Source organism: Triticum aestivum, chromosome 5D (genome assembly GCF_018294505.1).
Source record: "Triticum aestivum cultivar Chinese Spring chromosome 5D, IWGSC CS RefSeq v2.1, whole genome shotgun sequence".
NCBI classification, from domain to species: Eukaryota; Viridiplantae; Streptophyta; class Magnoliopsida; order Poales; family Poaceae; genus Triticum; species Triticum aestivum.
This window is the reverse complement of record NC_057808.1, coordinates 445,097,000-445,103,434: the sequence shown is the minus strand read 5'-3', so window position 1 is coordinate 445,103,434 and position 6,435 is coordinate 445,097,000.

Sequence of the window (6,435 nt, the reverse complement as noted above, 5' to 3'; positions counted from 1 at the left end):
AGGATATCATCCAGATAAACCACGACGAACTTGTCGAGGTAATCCATGAATATGTAGTTCATCAGACGAGAGAAGGTGGCTGGAGCATTGGTTAAACCGAAAGACATGACGGTGTACTCGTATGAACCATAGCGAGTCACGAAGGCGGTCTTTGGGATATCCTCTTCGCGAACACGGATCTGGTGGTAGCCCAACCTCAAGTCGAGCTTAGAGAACACTGACGAACCCGCCAGTTGATCATACAGATCATTGATCCGAGGAAGAGGGTATTTATTCTGAATGGTAGCTTGGTTTATAGGACGGTAGTCTTGAACCAATTGGTTAGTCCCATCCTTCTTCTTGACAAAGAGAGAAGGTGCTCCCCAAGGAGAGCAACTTGGGCGAATGAATCCTTTGCGAAGAGACTTGTCGATTTCCTCCTTAAGCTCAAGGAGTTCATGCGGCGGCATTTTGTAGGGTTGCTTGGCTATGGGAGTGGTGCCTGGTTTCAAGTCGATGATGAATTCGACAGCTCTAGCAGGGGGAATCCCCGGAAGTTCTTCAGGGAAGACGTCGAGGAATTCACGCACGACGGGAATGTTTTCAATGCCCTCGAGTGGTGCAGCGTTCAAGGCATTCAATGCATAGAGCCTTGCCTCGGCATTTTGCACCAGATGGGCTTGGTAAGTAACTATCTCATCTGAAGGGTGTAGCAGATGGACGGTCTTAGTGGTGCAAACGATTGAAGCAGTATGCGCTTTTAACCAATTCATTCCCAGAATGAGATCAATGCTACAGGACTTCAGTACGATGGGAGAGACAAGAAATTCCAGTCCTTCAATTTCAACAGTAACATCGTGACTAACCATAGTGGTATGACATTGGCCCGCAGGGGTGTGTACCACTAGCGGAGTGTTTATCTCTTCGTAATTAATGCCATGCAGGAATGCAAATTCTGCAGATATGAATGAATGGGATGCTCCTGTATCAAATAAAACGGATGCTGGTACTGAATTTACGAGGAGTGTACCCATCACAGTAGCAGGCTGGTCTTGAGCTTCGCTGAGATCAACGTGGTTGGCATGAGCACGACCATAAGACTTAGCATTGTTGTTGCGGGGCTGGTTGTTACCACGGCCAGCTGCTGGAAGGGCCAGTTGATTCTGGTTCTGATAGCAGTTCCTGGCAAAGTGACCCGGTTGACCACACTTGAAGCACAGACCATTATCGGGAGTGGGAACAGGAGCCCCAGGTGGGGGAGCTGGTAGCTTTGACTGCTTAGATGGTGGAGGAGGCAGACGCGGTGCAGCATAAGATTTCCTGGGAGCAGGTGCATTTGGACGATACATGCTGTTTGGGATCCATATCTTACGCTTCTGTGAGGGCGAGCCCGAAGATGAGCCCGTGTCACGGTTGCGCCTGTGAGAGCTCTGGTATTCCTGCAGACCAGTCTCGACATTGATGGCCTTGTTCACCAAGGTGGCGAAATCAGCAAAGTCATGCACTAGAAGTGCGAGCTTGATGTCAGCTTGAAGGCCATCACGGAACTTCTCCTGTCTGCGTGCATCAGTTGCAATGTCTTCTTCAGCATAGCGGGACAAGTCCAGAAACTCCCGCTGATAAGCTTCGACAGTTTTGTTGCCTTGGGTGAGGTTGCGGAACTCACGCTTCTTCCGGTCCATGACTCCCTGAGGAATGAAGCGGGCACGGAAAGCAGCTTGGAAGTCTGGCCAGGTGATGATTGTTCCAGCTGGCAGAGTACGCCTGTGGCTGTCCCACCATTGAGCTGCGGGTCCCTTCAAGAAGAAGGAAGCAAAATTGACATAGCTGGCAGGGGCTACATCAGCAGACTCCAACTCATAGGTGATGTCACGGAGCCAGTCATCAGCATCCAGAGGCTGAGTTGAGCTGCGGTAGATGGTTGGGTTGAGGCGTATGAAATCTTGAAGAGTCACTTGAGCTGGCTGTTGGTTCATATTGGGGCGAGGAAACTGAGCCATCATATTTTCCATGAATTGGCGGTTCAGTTCAAACTGTTGGATCATACCAGCCATGTACTCAGGTGGTGGTGGGGCATCGCCACCACGACCACGACCACCTGGTCTAACCATCCTGCTAATATATAACAGGGGTAGTTCAGCATTGAGAAAATTTGCAATGACAAGAATCATTCATGATGAAACATGCACAATGAATGGAGCACGATAGCTACTACATAGTAGTCGGCATAACTTACAAAAGGGGTCATGCATAGAGTTCAGTACACAGAGTTCAGTACATAGACACTAACATCATAGGCGGCACACAGGCTAGCGGCGACTGCAACTAATACTTAAGTAAGCAAGACTAAATCAGTCCCAAGAGGTACTATGGAGGTAATCGTAGCCCGACAGCTGGTAGTGAGGCAACGGATAGCCCTCCACGTCAGCAGACTGGGGGCCGCGGATACTCAGGTGTAGAGCCCGACCCTCAGGTGGCAGAAGAGGACCAAGTGCGGGAGAGTAGCCTCCCACCGCTGGCCAACCGACACCGTGGGGCATCACGGTCCTGGCTGGGTAGATCGCGGTACGCGGTACCTGGTACCTGTCCAGATCGGACAAAGGGGTACAGCAGCGTCAGAGCACGGTAAAGGTGCTGACGGGTGGTGTACATCTCGTGGCGAAGAGCTCGATTAGCTCGATCCAGCCCATCAGCATGCAGAACCAGGTTCTGATGGTAGAAGGGCTCTCGGGTGACAGTGGAGTAGGCAGCAGTATAGTATCCCTCCGCACCAACATCCGATGCGATAGCAATGTGCCTGAAGGGGGAGGTGTCCAACTCCCGATACTCTCCACGAAGACGTGTCAGAGCAGCATAGGCAGCATCGTGGACAGCCATGTCGATGGTCACACCAACACCATGTGCGGTGTGCAGCACAGTAGTGGAGTCATACTCCCGAGAGTAGAGGTGGACGATGGCACGATACTGCTCCTGGTTAAAGTCCTGGTACTCCTCGTAGACGGTGTACTCAGGGTGCCAGCGATAACCCAGATAGGGCATCATCTCAGCTAGCACCGCAGGTGATCCCGAGGCACCAATGGCCGTCGTGTGGCGAACGACCTGCCTCGTGGGTTCCATCTGAAAGCAAAGACGTTTCAAAGGAGTCAAATGACAGTGTGTGAATTGTTCAAAATACTACTCTAAGAAACAACTATGGCTTATCCAACTTTGGGGTGAATGTGGTCACGGGATCCTAGTGTTAGAGTTAGTAAATTCGTTTAACCCGAGTAGAAGAGAGTTCAGAGTCCCAGAGTAAAGGTCGAGGAGTAAAAGATCCTAGTACCACCCAATGGCGACGTGGGCCCGTAAGACACACAGCCATGTTAGTAAAAGTTTTGTAATGTCTAGACTCGACTTCGGCCAAGGAGTGTGGAAAGGGGGATTCCTACAGGCAGTCGGCTCTGATACCAACTTGTGATGCCCCCGATTTGACCGTACACTAATCATGCATGCAAATGTGTACGATCACGATCAGGGACTCACGGGAAGATATCACAACACAACTCTACAACATAAATAAGTCATACAAGCATCATAATACAAGCCAGGGGCCTCGAGGGCTCGAATACAAGTGCTCGATCATAGACGGGTCAGCGGAAGCAACAATATCTGAGTACAGACATAAGTTAAACAAGTTTGCCTTAAGAAGGCTAGCACAAAGTAGCAACGATCGAAAAGGCAAGGCCTCCTGCCTGGGACCTCCTAACTACTCCTGGTCGTCGTCAGCGGCCTGCACGTAGTAGTAGGCACCTCCAGTGTCGTAGGTGTCGTCGTCGACGGTGGCGTCTGGCTCCTGAATTCCAGCATCTGGTTGCGACAATCCGGTATAGAAAGGGGAAAAGAGGGAGAAAAGCAACCGTGAGTACTCATCCAAAGTACTCGCAAGCAAGGAGCTACACTACATATGCATGGGTATATGTGTAAAGGGCCATATCAGTGGACTGAACTGCAGAATGCCAGAATATGAGGGGGATAGCTAGTCCTGTCGAAGACTACGCTTCTGGACATCTCCATCTTGCAGCATATAGAAGAGAGTAGATTGAAGTCCTCCAAGTAGCATCGCATAGCATAATCCTACCCGGCGATCCCCTCCTCGTCGCCCTGTTAGAGAGCGATCACCGGGTTATATCTGGCACTTGGAAGGGTGTGTTTTATCAAGTATCCAGTTCTAGTTGTCATAAGGTCAAGGTACAACTCCGGGTCGTCCTTTTACCGAGGGACACGGCTATTCGAATAGATAAACTTCCCTGCAGGGGTGCACCACATAACCCAACACGCTCGATCCCATTTGGCCGGGCACACTTTTCTGGGTCATGCCCGGCCTCGTAAGATCAACACGTCGCAGCCCCACCTAGGCTCAACAGAGAGGTCAGCACGCCGGTCTAACCCTATGCGCGCAGGGGTCTGGGCCCATCGCCCTATGCACACCTGCACGTTGCGTACGCGGCCGGAAGCAGACCTAGCCTAGTGGCATTCCAGTCCAATCCGGCGCGCGCCACTCAGTCGCTGACGTCAAAAGAGCTTCGGCTGATACCACGACGTCGGGATACCCATAACTACTCCCACGTAGATGGTTAGTGCGTATAGACCAAATGGCCAGACTCAGATCAAATACCAAGATCTCGTTAAGCGTGTTAAGTATCCGCGAACGCCGACCAGGGCCAGGCCCACCTCTCACCTAGGCGGTCTCAACCTGCCCTGTCGCTCCGCCACAAAGATCCACTTGCGGGTACTCCTACGAGCCGACCCGACTTTAGTCATCACATGTGTCATGTATATAGTATATAAGTACATGCCCGTGTTCACCGCCCAGGTGATCACGGCCCGATAGTATAGCACAGCAGACGGACAAGAATGTAGGGCCACTGATGGAAATCTAGCATCCTAGACTAAGCAGTAGGATAGCAGGTAAGGGGAACAACTGTAGCAACAATGACAAGCTATGCAACAGAATAGGATTCATCGAAAGCAGTAACATGCTTCACTACTCTAATGCAAGTAGTAGAGAGTAGAGTAGGCGATATCTGGTGATCAAGGGGGGGGGCTTGCCTGGTTGCTCTGGCAAGTAGGAGGGGTCGTCAACTCCGTAGTCGAACTGGGCAGCAGCAGTGTCGGTCTCGTAGTCTACCGGAGAGAAGAGGGGGAAGAACAGTAAATACAATGCAAACATAAGCATGACGATGCGTGACATGTCAATGAGCGGTGCTAGGGGTGTCCTAACGCGGCAGTAGGTGGTACCGGTGAAGGGGGGGAACATCCGGGAGGTATTCCCGATGTTTCGCGTTTTCGGACAGACGGACGGAGGGGGAAAGTTGCTAGTTCGATAGGTTAGGGAGGTGTGGTGGATGAACGGACTGCGTATTCGGATTCGTCTCGTCGTTCTGAGCAACTTTCATATAGAAAACATTTTCATCCGAGTTACGGTTTAAAAGATATGAATTTTCAAAGTTTATTTGAATTTCTGGAATTATTTAATTAACAGAAAAAGGGATATGACGTCAGCATGACGTAGGAGTGACGTCAGCGGTCAACAGTCCGGGTTGACTGGTCAAACTGACAAGGGGGACCCACCTGTCATAGACAGTGGGTTAACAGAGGATTAAACTAATTAGTTTTTAGTTAATTAACTACTGGGCCCACCTGTCAGTGAGAGATTATTTAAACTAATTAATTTTATTTATAAAACATTTTCTTTTTCTTTTCTTTTTTTTAATTATTGCGGCGGGGCCCGCATGTCAGTGACTGGGCCTGCCCAGTCAGCAGTTGACTGGGTCAACCCAGTCAACTGGGGCCCGTGGGGGCCACTGGCAGTGACCCAGGGGGTGGCCCTAGATGTGCCACGTCGGCGGCCGGCGCCGGAGCAACGCCGGCGACCAGACGCACGGCGGCGCGGCTCGGGAGGGGTACGGGTTTCGCGTACAGGGGGTCTCCGGAGGCGTGGCTGGGCGCGTTCGACGCGGCTCGACGTCGCGCGTCCAACGGCGGTGGTCGGAGGGGCTGGAACGGCCGGAGTCGACCGCTACGAGCTTGCCGGCGGCGAGGTGCTACGGGTGCTCGACGGAAACGCGGTTACGGCGGGCAAACGAGCAAGCGTATGGGCGGGGGGGCATCTACGTACGGCGGGGAGTGCAACGGGCTTGGCCCCGTGACCATTTGGTCACCGGAGACCCGCCGGCGGCGAGCTCCGCGGCGCGGCGTTCGGGCACGCGTGGGGGAGCAGCTACGGAGCGCGGGCGAGCTAGCGGAGAGGGGGAGGAGGTAGAGGAGCTCACAGTGGAGCCGTAGGGAGTGGCAGCGAGCTCGGGGAGGGCGCGGGGTAGCCGGAGTCGGCGACGATCGACGGCGGACGTGCGGGGAAGACGAGCTCGGGGAGGCCGATGCAGTGGCGCTCGGCTCGTTCCCGATGGCGCAGTCGGC